Here is a 15,165-nt window from a genome sequence, read left to right on the forward strand (position 1 = left end):
TCAGTCCTCTTTTGATAGCTGCAGTTTGGTGGCTTCTACAGTGCTGCGGCCTTTAGGAAAAGATTAATTTTAGGGACATGATTTGTACCGAACCAACTCCCTTACAGTCTGCCATACACTGTCCACAGAGCACAAGGTGAGAAGGTGTGGCCAGTCCCACCTTCCCCATGTTTCAGGCCATGCAACCGCACCTATCCCTCATGCACCGAGTCTGTTAGCTTTTTTTCAGGTAAAACATGTCTTCCAGGCAGCTAAACTAGCTGGGTTTGACCATCTCAAAGGATGGAGGCTCTGCTGTTTCCTTCGGCATTTCTCTCCGACTCTCAAGCTTGTGCTGTTGATGTGTTTCTGACTTGGTTTGTCCAGTTTCGGTCTGCAGCTTTTTGTTTTCGTTCTCCTTTTCCCTGACAGAGCCTTTTAGTGCCTGAAGTTATGTGCTCGTGCACTGTAATTGAATCCACCTTCGCAGTAAGATAGATGGCTCTCTGGATGCCTCCCTATAGGCGCCTTCTCCAGCTCCAAAGCTGCATTTGTGGCCTGGCTCTGCCCTCTGCTCAATTTTGCCGTGTCTTTTTGCAACCACGGGCACCAGGACGTGGGTGCTGTGTTTTAGCTCCAGGTTAAAAACTCTTCTGAATGTACACGTAGGGCTCTTGGTAACACTTCGTGCTACAGCATTGCCTGCTGTTCGTCTGCAATTTCCCTGTATCTCTTTTTTTCTGCTTTCTTCTCCTACCTGTATCACACTGAACTCTTGAACACTAAAAGGAGTGGAAAAGGCATAATTTCAAAACTCATTTAAGGAAACTGGTTTTTTTCCCCTACCCAATTTATGCAGAACTTGCTGACATAAAATAAAAGTGAGGTCAAGCAGGGCAAAATATCCACAAATAGCAAAGACGTCTACAGGAATAACCATTTTTTTCTTTTTTTAAGACCTTTCAGAGAGCTGTAAGTCCTTAAGCCCTCTGGCAACCTTAACTCATGGGGGCTTAGGAGAAGCTCTACTTCAGGAAGATTGTGCAGGGGGGGTTTGTGCAGTGGAACATTTGGCAGTGGTGATTGCCAGGCCAAGGTAGAGAAGGAACAGGACCAACAGCCTGAGCCAGCATGGCAGCTCCTATGTATCAGTGCTTGCTGTCATGTCCCTCGGAAAGGGATAGGTGACCTTCCAGGGAACAGAAATCCCTGTTCCCCAACTGACCTAGTTTATTTTCACGCATCATTTAACATGCCTTGTAATATTTTATAGACTCATTTCTGTAACTCAACGCTGAGCTATTATTTAATGAAATGATCCCCAATAGGGACCTTAGGAGAGTTAATTGTACATAAAAGCTTTGGGGGTGGGGTGGTGGGAAGCATCCACAAATGCTTTAAATACCGAATTTTGTTTCTCTTATTATTTATTTATTTATTCATTTATTTTAAGCTTGATCCTGGTTGCAATTGTGCAGATACACATCAGCAGTAATATTGATGAAATCTCTGGTACCAGTGCAAACCAGTATCAGAAATTAGGCCCATAGAAGCAGTGTTCTAAATTTTTTATGACCATTTTGCCAGCTGGGACCTTATTTTAATGTCATCAATAGATGTTTCAAATTTCTAAGGGGGGAGAAATTCAAGGAAGTCCCTTTATCATTGGGTCTAAGAGTTTGGATACGTTTCCAGGCAGCTTTGTTTGAGGTCCCCCTGTGGATCTCCGTCCCTCCCCATGGCAGCAGGAGGTTGGGCCACAGGTCGGGCAGTACTGGAGGGGAACCCCTTGCAAGAAAGGAGCACCTTTTCACTTATTATTTTTCCTGCTTTTTGTCAGTGCAAAATTAGTAAAATTATTATCATCCATCAGTTTTTGAGGGTCACTTTAATGCTTTGTGAAAATGTGATGAAGCGTTATTTTCTTTCCATCGAATACTATCCGATATGTCAGCAGAGCTGCAAAGCATTACAGCCGGGTGGAAGTCTGGCAGGACTCGCAAAGGATCATACGAAGCTGTCCATCATGACTTTGCGTCGGGAAGCAGGGAATGAAATGGAGCAAATCTTACCCTCAGATTTGACCTGGGGGACAAAGAAACTTAAGGAGCACCTGAGTGCTATTGATGGTATGGAGTGCAAGAGGACAGAGGAGCTCTGCTTTTTTCCCATGGAGGCTTTTTAGCATGCCAATCACCATGAAACGAGGACAACTTCCAGTACAGGCTGATGAGTAGGGCTTTTTTTCCTACTGCTGAAGCCACTGGAAAAATCTGATTGATCCAGGATGTCAACGTCAGAGCCTAATTCCCCTTTCTGCAAACGCCCATGTACTCATGTTCGGTGCTTAATAAAAGGTAAGCTCCAGTCAATGGGAAAATGTGCTTAAGAGCTTTATTCGCTTTCTTAAGTGCTTTGCTGGGTCTGGCTCCATGCAACATGTCAAGCACCCATTAGTCTCGTCTTTTATCACTGTAATATAGATAGCTCCTTAGAAATAACCCTTTCAACACAAAGGTGGGGGTGTTTTGGAGGGGAAGCCACCCTGTGCGTACGCACTTACTAATAATGACATGCGTTTGGGTGATGTTCTGGCTTTCTTCTCTGAGGAAATACAAGGAGGGAAACGTGATGGTCTTGGAGCAGGTACAAAGCTTTCAGACGCCTGGCTCGGATGAAGTTGCGGAAAGCATTTCTCTTTGTGTTGCAGGGCCTGGCAGCCTGGCGAGATAATAAAAGGTAAAACAAACTGTACGACAATGGAAAATGCTGAGCTCCCTGAGTAATTAAAGGTTGTGTAAGACGGTCGCATGGCCCTCAAGGATTATTAATACAGTCACGTTTGCATTATATAAAGGGTAATTAAAATGCAGCCTGCTTACCATTGATTACACCCTTTGCCTGGCATTCGTAGCAGCGGGTGCGCAGCCAGGCTGCAAAGGCAGCTCGGGAGGCAGCGATGGCCAGCGAAAGGAGAAGCTGCGGGGCGGCAAGGATGCCCAAGACAGAGGGACGACCGTCATGCCGTGGCTTTTGAAAAACCCCGGACAAATGGCCCTGCAGACTGTGTCCTCTCCCTGTCGGCACAGGCAGGACGGTGCCTTCCCCTCCCACCATGCCACTAAAGATTGCCTACAAGAGCCTTTCAGGGTCTGGCGAACATGGGGTGCGGTGGGGTTACAAACAGCTCTCAATATGAAGCTAATCTGGCCATGGATTACAGATTGGTGCACCTGAAGAAACTTTGCCACGGTAACCTAAGGAAGCTGGGAGGTGAGGGATGTCTAACGTGGAGGGAGGTCACTGGCTACAGCCACTGTGCAGCCGGGAGCCACCCTTAGCCCGAAGCAGACTGCATTGGTTTTGGCAGCCCTGCTCCATGTGGACAGGCATCCGAGCCCCACGGGTACCACACGATGCTCTCGGGAGCACGGGGTGGCACAGGTCAGTGTGGAGCTGCTTCCTGAGGCCGGGCAGAGCAGACCCAGGCTGTGGATCCTGGCTCCAAAGCCCGGTTTCGTTAACAATGAAAGATGGGAGTGGGCCTGGCCATGGCTTTCTGGCAGCCCCACCTCAAAGATGAAGGGCAGCTTCACTCGTACGGTGCCGCATGAGAAAGTGCATTTCAAGAGGGGTCTGAAGCGATGTGTTACTTGTGTGGAGGTTGCACTGAATATTTCCCGCTAGTTCCCACAGCAGGGAGAGGCGAGGTGCCCAGACCAAGGAGAAAGGCGTGTAAATTCCCCGATGTCAGCCCTTGAATCTCTGGTTCGCATTTTCTGTTGCATAAGGTACCTTTTGGTGCCGAAGAGGAGTTCAAGCGGAGGTGGGGAGGCTTGGTCTCCACAGGATGCTCTGCTTTTTGGAGCTCTGTGCTCTCTGCTCCTGGCAGGGCTTGCAAAGGAAACACCTCAAACCCACGTCCAAGGCTGTTGGGATGCTGTGAGCACGCCGTGTCTCTGTGTTCCCGATTATTTCCCTGGGACTCCTGTCTTCGGTGTAGAGGAGCTTCTTGGGCAGCGGCAAAGGCAGTGCCTCCGAGGGAGCTGGAGATCAGAGTACACGGGAGAACGAGCTGGACCTACTGTTTTCTCCATGGAAACACAATTGGCACTCAGCTGCTAGACCCAGTAAATCCAATTACAGCTCTAGACAGAAATGTGTTAAAAAAATAAAAAAAAGTCAAGCTGGTGTAAATGAAAATATAACCAATCCTTTAGAATTGTTGGGGCTATTTCTTGTTTTTTACAGTCCCAACTACATACCATACCCTACGTGGGGTGTGCGTGTTGAGTGACGTTTCCCCGTGGTGCTGCTGCCCTGCGAAGCCATGGTACACCACCCCTGCCCTGCGGTGGCAAACGCTGGCTGGTCCTAGCACTGATCTTTCCTAGGACAACCGAATTATGGGGCTGGACAGGCAGCCAATGCCAAACACCTAAAGAGTGGGGTATTTCTAGAAAGTCACTTTCCGTGCAATGGGCCTGAACAATCAAAACTTGAGCTCCCGGAGATGACAACAGGGAGCCTGTTTATGTTCAGATGACAGCTGGAAGCCTTCCTTCCAGCTGCTCCTGCCCCAACAGCCCTCCAGTGGCTCGTGAGAAATCATTTAAAAATACATATTAGTGTTCCCTTGCAACGCAGGGTACCCTTTTTAAAGACACTTGAACTACGCAGAGAAATGCCGTGAGGTGGGGAAGCCACAACCTGTGTTTGAAAACCCTGGTTACAGATGGAAGTCTGGCCCAAATAGCCACCATGAGTTTTCTCCCTGTGTTTTTGTAATTTGCCAGCCCCACAGGTGATGTGTTCTCCGTTGGTCTGGGAGTGAAAATAATTTCTTGCAGCTAGAAGCTGCCACTGGAATATGAGCACAGCAGTTTTCCAAAACAACCCAGGCCAATTAAGATCAATAGTTCCCCCGAGCTTGATGCAGTCTTTTAGCCCACCCAGCCTCTTCTACGCAGCCCTGGGTGGCATCACCAGCGCCTCCTGCTCCCCAGACCACTGCGCCAGGCAGGGGAAAAGCCCTTCATGCCGCCTTTTCTCATTTGCAGGTCACGGGGAGAAATCTGCCAGCAAAGCCACAGACTTCAAAACCATTTTTTTTTCCCATCTTTGGAAGGAATTAATTGCTTTAACTGCACATTGTGGTGGGTACAATTTAGTATCCTTTTAATTGGCATCTCATCTGTGCTTTCTGCATTCCCTCATGACCGGTTTGAGGTCTATTTTGCTCGTTCAGTCCCTGGGTGGCAGACCTGCGGAGAATTCAGGCGATGTGGATGGCTCTTCCAGTGCTGCTACTGACTTTGCTTGACTGGCTTGCAGATGCTTATCCAAAATATGATTCGGTTCCCCCATCTGTAAAATGGAGGTTGTTGCTTAATCCCCTTTAATAACTGCTCTGAAAGCTTGGGGTAGAAACCAGCCAGTGAGCTCCGAGTTCAGGGAGTTTCTATTTTTCAAATCCGTGACAGTTTTCTCTTAATTCTGTGCTTTGAAATATAGAGAAGTACGGAAATGTTCAACTTTTTTTTTTTTTTTTGGAAGGGTGGTTTTTAAAAGGTCTGTAATTTTGGTATGGTGGAAAACTTAAAAATAAATTCTTCCCACAATATTTTAGCCATGCACTGGATCAAATCTTGAAGGAAGCAATATTGCTGCTGGTTATAATTGTCGGGCTTCGGCATTTCTCTGTTGTGGAAACCCAGTATCAGCATTAGAGGTAGGTTCTCATCCCAGCCATACTGTGCTTTCTCATCTTGGTTATTCCCGACTGAAAGCAATAAAATGCCTCTCATCTGAAAGGATACATTTCAGGCGCTTTGGGGAGTAAATACCACCCCACGGTGAGAGGCAGCTCTCTCTGCAGAGGAGCACACCGGCGCAGGCCACCAGGCACACTCCTGCAAGTTGAAGTGTGAAGAGGAATCATCTGGCTTTTCCAGGTGGACTCCATCCTTGAAATCAAGCCCAACTGACTGCTCTGGAGAAGTCATCCCACCCATCTTCAGAGTGGTGGGCAGGTCTGGGTGCCATCCCACAGACTGGGGCAGAGGTGCATCACCCCCCGAATCGCCGATGCCCTTTGCAGACCCTGGGCAGATGGGGCTCCATCCCACTTCTCCAGCAGCTGGAGCAACCCACAGCCGAGAGCAGCAGGGTGTTCATTGCTGGGACCGTCCCCCTCCTGCCCCAGCAGCGAGTCCGCGCTGGAAGCGGACACCCTGGCACGTGGCCACAGGAGGTTCTCTGGTTACGCAGGTGGCCCCATGCAGGTAGTTTCACTTAATGGTATTAAACAGAAGGTGATAACGTTACCTTGGGGATCAAGTGGTAAGCTTTGTATGGCGTGACCTGTGGGAGCCTCTTGTGCCACGGAGAGGCCCGGGATATCATGGGGACCTGGTGGGCAGGGGACAGATTTATTGGGGAAGGAGGCTAGCGCCCTGGAAGAGGAATGTGTGGACTGCTCGCAATAAACCTCACCTATGAAGCCACCCCCTCTGTTTCAGCCCAAGGGCTTAATTTCATTTTGCTATATTTTAACTATTATTTTGGGGCCACCTCTGAATGTGCCGAAGCCATTCATCCTCTTCCACCTCTTGCCCAGACCCACCTCTGAACTTGCCGAAGCCATTCATCCCCCTCCGTCTCCTCTTGTCTAGACCCAGCATCAGCCCAGGGCCACCTCTGAAACGTGCTGAAGCCATTCCTCCCCCTCCACCTCTTCTCGCCACCGCTTTCCACTGCTGCCGCTGCTGGAAACAAGCTCCATAGTTAAAAACAACCAGTTCAAAGGCGGCCGTGTGTCTGCATCTGTGTGTGTCTGGGGGGAACCAAATATCACATAACAAATCAGTGAGGCGGTATTGGGATCAGCTTGCTGACACGTGGGCGGAGGGGAGAAGGACAATACGCCCAGCAGTTGCTGGCTCGTCTCTGGTGACACCAGCGGCTTGTCCTGTGCCCTCCCCGAAAGGCTGGCCCCCGCTGGGGTGGGAGATGCAGCTGCCTGCCGCCCCCTCGCTGGGGCAGCCGGACTTTGGACTGTGCACGGAGCATCCACCTACAGAAAGAAGATGCTATAAGGGGGAAATTATAGCGTGTATATATATATAAAAGTACATATTTATATATAAAAGTATATATATAAGTGCTGCTCATCTCCATTGTCAGTAACGCAAGCGGCAATTTCAGTGGCACTAAACCATTAAATAAGCTGCTTCCTTAACTTCTGGGAAGGCTGCACGAATTTCGGGCGGGTTTCTGTCGGGAGGGAGGGCTGATGAACTTTTGATGAACTGGGGCTGGAAGCAGACAGTCGCTCCTCTTGAATCAGCATCGTGTAAGGCTGGCCTCATTAACCAATGTCAGAGAGCCCGCCGGAATCAGAGGGTTTGGGCCTCTGCTTTTTCTCTTTTAATTGCATTTTCCAGAGTTCACAGGCCGGAGTAAGCGGGGAAATTTGCGATGGGTCAGAAATGGCTGTGGTTTGGAAAGAATTTCAGGCATCCTTCATGTGACCTCCTCCTCCTCGCGCACAATTGTTGCTTTTAAAAGAAGCAGCGATAATAGGGGACGGGGGATCTGCCTTGCAGAAATCTTGCCCTCAGCCCTGCCATTTGCAACTCCCTTCTTTGACGGAGTGGTCAGTGCTGGGAGGGAGCCGTCGGAGGGCAGGGGGCCGGCAGCCAGGCATCCCTCGCCCCGCTTTCCTGAGCAGCCAGAGCGACCAGGAGTTGTACGGTGGCAACTTCAGGATTATTAAGCCACAGCTCCTGTGCCATTGGCGGGGTTTGGAGTTAATCTGGAGCCGAGTCAAGGTTTGCAGGGTCCCGGGAGTGGATGGAGCCTGTTTGCAGACAAGGGGGGAAAACCCCCTGCGCTCCCTTGCTGACTCAGCTGGCCCGGGCAGCTGGCCTAGTTAATCTTAAACAAGCCAATTAAGGCTGCGTGTTAGGAATGCTTCTCAGCTGAAGGCTGCAAGATTTAGCTAATAATGCCCCAAAATCTAGCAGCGTGCTCCTTACCCAGAGGGTGGGTTGTGCCCCCTCAGCTCTTCCTGTGCTGTGGGCAGGACACGATTTAAGTGAATCAAACCCACCAGGGAGCGAGTGGCAGCCCTGGGTTGCCCAAGAGCCAGCGGGTCTGGAGCCTGGCAGTGAGGGGAGCGGCTCAGGTCTGTCAGCTGCCGGGTAAGTTTCATATAGCCCCTGTGCCTCAGTTTCCCCCACCTGTAAAACCAGTGACGCTCCTGAAAGGTGCAGGACATCCCAGGGTGTCTTGTGATGGGTGCGTGGTAGCACCAGGTTAAATCAAGTGTGTGTGTCTTTGGGGATGGCATATTATCACTGTGCATAGGGGGCTTTTGAGCATCCCCTCGACAGCCTCATGGTGATCTCTCCGTGAAGTGGTTTTAGGCTTCCTGATGCAAAGGTGAAGGAAGGCATCCCCACCTCTGGCTGACTGCTCTGTGCTTCCTGGCACGAGCCTGGTAGGAAGCTTGACCCAGCACGAACGGGCAACTATTATCCCTGCAAAGCACCAAAACAAATTGCTTTCCTCGGGTCCAAGAACTGGTGCCAGGGCTGGCTGCAGCACACCTCTACCTGCAGTTCCCAGGCTGCAAAAACCTGTTCTAATTAGGTCTGAGAGGCGAGATGATATGTAGGGGCCTGGATCCCTACTTAGATGTTGTGCTGCAAAACAGGAGAGTGTTTGCAAGAGAGGGAGGGATGGGGATTTTTTTTCCCCTCTCCCTCTTTTCTTATTATTTTAATCATAAGAAGAAAAGCTCCCTTCAAAGAACACCTCCTTGTGAATTTATAGTCCTCCAACTCAGGATTTTATGATCTCAACAAGAAGCTCATAAAAACAAATGTTTAGAGAGGGGGAGGAAAAAAAAATGCATGAAAGAGTCACTGGCAAGTCTCAACCGAAAACATGGAGTGAGGTTTCCTAAGGCAAATGTTCCCATAGAAGGAGCTGGGCTGGCTCGGGAAGGGAGGATGCTTTGATGACATACCTCGTACTCAGGTTCTTCTCCACGTTGCTGGGTCAGGAGGCTTGGCAGTGATATGGTCTCATCACAGCAGCATCCCACAAAGGAGATGGGGGGGACGGGGAGACAATGGACTTTGCTTCACCTGCTGGAAAAATCCTGGTCCCAGGAGGGGTCCCAGGAGGTCTGTGAGGGGATCACCCGGCTACGAGAGGGAGGGACTCGCTTGGAGGAGGTGTGGGTGCAGGGGCTGTGAGTGTTCGTGTTGTGGCAGAGAGGGGAGACGTGTGTGAAAAGCTCAGCATTTCTGCAGAGATTCAGGAAAATGGGTTTGGTTTCTGAAGCTTTTCCAGCTCTGGAAGGTCAAAGGGAGCGCGGTGTACAGCAGAAAGCCCTCTCCTGGATGGGGACAGGCTCTCCGCTACCTGCGCAGGCAGAGATGTCGCTCCTTAAGGTCACTGAAAGCTAGAAATGGTAGGGTAGTACACACTAAAAAGTGTGGAAATGCTTAAAACCTGGTATCTGCTCTTCTTCCTGCAGTCACGATTTCCATTTGAGGGAGGGGGAGTTATTTTTTTTTTAAATTAAAATAGTTTTTCTTTTTCCTTTTTGCCCTCGTCCTCCCCAACGACTGCGCTGTACTTGAGGAGAGGTTTTTCTCACGTTCTGGTTCAGCAGCCTCTGAGCACCTTCCCCTTCTGTGCTGCTGGAAAGGAGCTCTGCTCTGCAAAAGACCTCTCAGCAGGTCTGGTCTCCTGAGCACGGCCCGGCCACGCGGCTCGCCTGCTGAAAGTGTGGTTTTTCTACCATCTAGAAAAAATCAGGGCTCCTTCCGGGCACTTTAAAGCCGGTGAGGAACATCGCTCCAATCCTCTTCTCTTTAGCCCAGGGTGGTTGGTTTTCCTGCGTTTAGTCTGCCAGGTTTCTGTGCTGGGTTAGAGAGTCCCGTTGGTGTCCCCATGAAAGCAGATAAGCTGCAACTAAACCACCTCCTGGGTTCGCCTGCACCCTTCGGGGTTCTTCCTCCCTTTACGGCTTGTGGACTATTCCCACCTTTTCAACGACGTTTTCGAATCGCAAACCTCAGCACCCAGCGCAATCAGGATGGGCTGGGTAAAAATCAAGCCCTGCTGTCCCTCCTCGCCCCCCATCACCAAGATGTTCGGGGCTCATTCACCATTTGTGCCACAGGGAGCTTGGAGTTGCTTGTCTGCTCTGACCGGTTAAGGGGAGGTCTAATGTGTGCCTAGGACCTCTGCTCCAAAATGGGGGGGTGTGTGTGGACAACTGCCCCCCGCGGAGCTGGCAGCAGGGAGAGGTGGCCTGCAAGCCATGGCAGCCGTGCTGACCACCCTCCAGGGCTGCTCTTCTAAGGCCATGCAGGGATGTTGTCCCTAAAGAAGCATTAAGGACCCGCTCCTTGAAACTACAGTATGACTTGCTTTTTGTTTTTTCTTTTTTAAACTCGTCATCAGTTTAAAGATGTGTAAGAGTGGCTCTTTCACAATTTGTGCTTTGGAAAGGGGGAAAGTGTAATACTTCCCCTACACTTGCTGAAATTCACTGAGTTTTTCCAAAACAAGAAATTTACCTCCTGGCTGAGGTCCAGAATGGAAAATTTAAGAAGAGTAAATATTTCTGAGCGTGTGGGGGAGCTTGCTTTTGGTTTTTTTTGGGTTTTGTTTTTTTTTTTTTAAAGTTGCAGAGGGTGGCTGCCCTTTCCCCCTGACTCCTTGCGGTGCTGCCATGGGACGTACCCCTTTGAGGAGGCACAAGCTGATGTGATTCTTCTTGGTTTCCCCCACTCCCGACTCGGGGACTGTGACAGAAACCCCCGGGGGAGGACAACCTGTGTAATCCTGGTTGTGTGCACACTGGGATGGGCGAGTTTGGGAGCAGCGGGGAGGCCGGGCAGGGCTATGGCAGGTACCATCTGTGCATTTGTATGCACGTATGCAGATGTGCTCACACTCAGAACCACGCAGATGAGCGCTCATCCCTGCACCGCACCAATATGCATATAGAAAGAAAGAAACACGCTTTTATAAGGCTTTATCTGCTCTCTTATCCACATATGTCCTCGGAAATATTAATTATTGAGTGTAAGCTGTTGGGATATGACTGCACAAGTCCATCCCTTTGCTGGTAGACTCACTTCCCCCGCATCCTTCCACCCCTGCATTTTAGAGAGGAAAGGGATTTATTAAAAGACAGCACTGTGGAAAAAAAACTTCCTTAGAGAAACACGCTAGATAATCTGGGAAAGGCTTGAGTAATGGAGCTTTTTGTGGGCTAATAGAATAAAACCACTCCACACAAATATTATCGTTGGGAACATGAGCTGAAAAGGGAATGATTCATGTGAAATACGGGATGTGCCTGTATTTCATATGAATCAGTGCTATGCAAAGTGGGAGAGGGCTGGGGCAAGATGAGCGCCCGAGACCTGCCCCTAAGCATGGAAAAGATAAACCACCTTTATTAAAGACCTCCGGAGGAGGTAGTAAGAGGGTGAGATAGACTTGGGAAAACCACAGGATGGAGAGTCCCCAGGGCTAACGAGAAAGCCACGTTAGAAGCCTGGGTGATTGCTGATAGAGGTATGATTAAGGACACGCAGGCAGAATTTCCCGTGATTTTCCATGCAAGCCGAAACAAATCTCTTCACCTCTCTGCACCTACACTACCTCATCTGGGAACATGAAAAAAGAAACTGCTGCTGAGAAGGAGCTTTGTGGGCTAAATCTGCAGTTTACTGGGAGCTATGGCTTCAGAGAACACTTAGTGAAAGAAACTGGGAAGGAGGGGATCTGTGATCTAGTAATCTCTTTTCCCCCTTTTTTAAGGAGAAACGATTCCCGTCCGCTACTTAATGTTTCACAGGCGGCAGAACTTGTTCTCCTGACTCACTAAGGGCTTTTGAAACCCACCCCTGATGTTGCTACTGGCTGAGGTGAGGGAGGAGGTTTGGCTTTTCTGACCTCTTTGCTCTCTTTCTGCCTCGCCAAAGACCTCATGGTAGCGCTGAGGTTACCCAGCGTGGCATGCAAGCCCTGGGCCCCAGCAGACTGGTGGGGCCAAAACGCTGCTGTGTTTCCTCTCGCTGTAGAATTGAACACGTGCCTTTATATCGTGGCTGGGCTGTTCCTGCCTCTGATGGTCCCCTGAGGTACCGTATTGCTGTATTCAGACCAGGACTTTCTGTCACACGCTATATTTAGGCTGTAGATTTGCATTGTTAACTTGTGGGTCTTAATGAGCAGGCGGCTTGCTTGTCGCACCAAGTACTCACCTCTCATGGGTTCCATCCCTGGATTGTGTGGTCAAGGATGCTCTAATAGGGGAGAGAAAATAAACACCTGGGTGAAAACCTGTTCAACCTCTACTTAGAAGAGGCACCCTTATTTTTAAAAAAAAAAAAAAAAAAAAAAAAGTGGGGGAAGAAAAGAAAGAGGAAAACCCAAGCCTTCTTTATCACAGGTAGGATATCCACATGCCTAAACCCTTTGGCAGGTTGTGCGTAACTTCTATGGCTATAACCCACTTGAGGGTCCCTGTGGCATTTTGCTTCTTGCTGGTAGCACAAATAGGATGCCACCAGGCAAGGCTGGGGCCATCGGGTGCTTGGGGAGATCCCTGACTGCCAGGACTACCCCTTTCCTGCACAGTCATGGCTTGGACTGCTTTGCAGGGTCTCTTGCTAAAACAAAATGGTCTGGGTGGCAAAATGGAAAATCTGGTCACCAATGATTCACAGATAGATCCTAAAAATATATGGCTATTGTTCCTTTCCTTATGACCCAGCTGGGATGAGTTGTTTTATAGAGGAAGCAGGAAGATAAACAAACAATTCCAGCATGCGATCGTGAAGGCTGCAGTCCAATTTTTTTCAGCTGCTTGAATTTGACTCCTGGATCCTCCTTTGCCATCAGGCTCCCCCTCTCCTGCTCCCTCTCTGAGCAGGAGGGCCGGGAAAGTTGGCTGGGAACATCCCTGTTGAATGCAGGACTGGGATACTGCATGTAGGGACGTGCCGGGGTGCTTGGGCCACGACGCTCTCCTCTCCAGGTCACTGATTCAGCCATGGGTCATCAGGGCTGGGGAAACGAAGCATTGTGATGCTGGCTTGCCACGCGGCACGGCCCCGGGAGTGGGAAGCTGCCACAGATGGGAAGTTCCACTGGTGGCTGTCACTGGTCTGGATGTGGTCCTACCACAGCACGTGGAAGTCCACCAATGCCGCTGGCAATGCCTGGCGAGACATTTGTGTGAAATGACCTCGCTGACCCTAGCCTGGCTCTACAGCTCCTATTTTCTGTGCTAATGGGGATATTCCTGCCTGGCCCAAGCTGAGCCACCCCTTTCTTCCCACCTTCCAGCCTGGCTGTCACCTTGCTTAGCACTTTAACCCTGTCACCTCTAGCTTGGCCTTTCTGAGCATAGGGAGGAAGTACAGCACTCATTAAGCTAAAAAAACCAACCCAAACCAAAGTATATTTCACTTGTGGGCATTAGGATACAAACCATTGCTTGAGAAGAAGCTCCTTTTAGCAGCAGGTTGATCCGTAACAGCTCATTTCAGGTTTGGTGGTGGGTTTTTTTGGTATCATCTCTGACCGTTCAGAGAGTACGCTGGTCCCCTGTGTAATCACACGTGCCTGCATTTCTACGCATTTCCTAAATCACACTCAGTGATTTAGCTCAGAGCCTCACATGGCCTTGATTTGCCCCCCTGACACTATACAAAATAGAGAAAATATGGCATGAGGCAGCACCGCTTCTCAGTGATCAGCTCTGCAGCTGGTGTAAATCAGCCCCGCTCCTTGGGTTTTTGTGAAGTTACACCCTTACGCACCAGAAATGGTGCGACCCCGCACACGCGAGGGATTCCTCTAAAACCTGTCTTGGTGTCAGGACTTGCACAAGGACCCAGCCAGCAATATTTAGTTTTGCAAGCGCTGCGCCCAGCCGCTGCTTGGCTTTTCTTGCGAGTTGGCCGTCGCTGGCAGAGCAGGAACGGGATGAGCAGGAATAGTGCATCTGTCTCAGGGCCACCTCAGTGCCCCTTTGCTGTATTTCGGCTGGGAGGCACTGGAGGGAATTAGGCTGCCTCGGCAGCTCCAGTCTTGGTGTTTTTCTCTCCGACAGTTGCTCCTGAGCCAGGGAGATAAAGCCAGTGTGATAGGTTTTTTTGGGGGTGATGGGGAGAGAAGCCTGTGCAATAACCTGAGACCCAAGCACCCCCTCAGCTCTGGGCACATCCATGATTCCAGTCTGGAGCGGGAGTTTGGTGAGAGGTTTCCTGTCCCACGCTGGGTTTGCCAGCCCAGAGCCTGTCTCTGCTGCTGAAGAAGCTGCTCTTGAGCTTGGTTTAAACCGGTGAATTTAGGATGCAGGCTGCCTGGGGGTGTGCCCACGTACCTCTGTTGTGCTTGGACAGGAGCACCTAGGATTTGGCAGATTTGCCCTCCGCCCTCAATAAATCTAAAGAAAAAATGGAGTGTATCCTTGCAAAGTGTAGATGTTTGAGTCCGCAATGTTGTTTTCATTTTGCCATGTGAAAAAGAACCTGCTACTCTGAATCATTTTTAATAACAAGGCTTGCTGCTTCAGTATGCTGGCAGTCTGCATACCAGCTCGGGCTGAGCTGCTGGGCAGGAGGTGTCGGACCCCTCCAGCACAGTCTAAGCCTTCATCACGCAGCCCTCCTGCTGATTTGATAATCTCCAACGCATTTCAGCTCTTCCTTAAGACCGACATGTGACACCTTTCTAATGGCAGCTAGAGCGCTATCACCTTGCCTGCAGCTTTGGACACCTGTACACGGTTCGTGCTGTCACACCATCGCTGGCTACATCAACGTGATGTGCCCCGGGTGTGCTGCTAGCATCAGGCTGGTGCAGGGAGGGAAAATAAGGGGAGGCCTCATGGTGTCCGTCCAAGAACTCGATCAGCCCTCAGGACCTCCTGCCCTGGTCCACCCCTGCCAGGGCTGCAAGTGCAAGGTGGGCTTGGGGGGCAGGTCATAGGATGGGGGAAGGTAGGGGAGAAGCCATCATCCTGACATGGTGCCTGCGTGTCTTGGGCAGTGTGGGCATCTCATGGAAGGAGGCTGATGGGTCCATGTCCCTACAGCTCGCAGGGAACAAAGGTCCCTTTCCATCAAGCTCCATTAT

General features: G+C 50.2%; 1 long non-coding RNA gene across 1 annotated transcript; it reads right to left on the bottom strand.

Annotated features, from left to right (window-relative positions):
* Nucleotides 1–2,518: 2,518 nt before the first annotated feature.
* Nucleotides 2,519–6,784, bottom strand: LOC134513935 (uncharacterized). The gene is made up of 3 exons (XR_010070552.1): nucleotides 6,605–6,784; nucleotides 3,775–4,127; nucleotides 2,519–2,700 (listed from the first exon to the last, which is right to left on the bottom strand). It is a non-coding gene; the product is annotated as an uncharacterized LOC134513935 (long non-coding RNA).
* Between the last annotated feature and the right edge of the window lie 8,381 nt (nucleotides 6,785–15,165).

Source organism: Chroicocephalus ridibundus, chromosome 3 (assembly GCF_963924245.1).
Source record: "Chroicocephalus ridibundus chromosome 3, bChrRid1.1, whole genome shotgun sequence".
NCBI classification, from domain to species: Eukaryota; Metazoa; Chordata; class Aves; order Charadriiformes; family Laridae; genus Chroicocephalus; species Chroicocephalus ridibundus.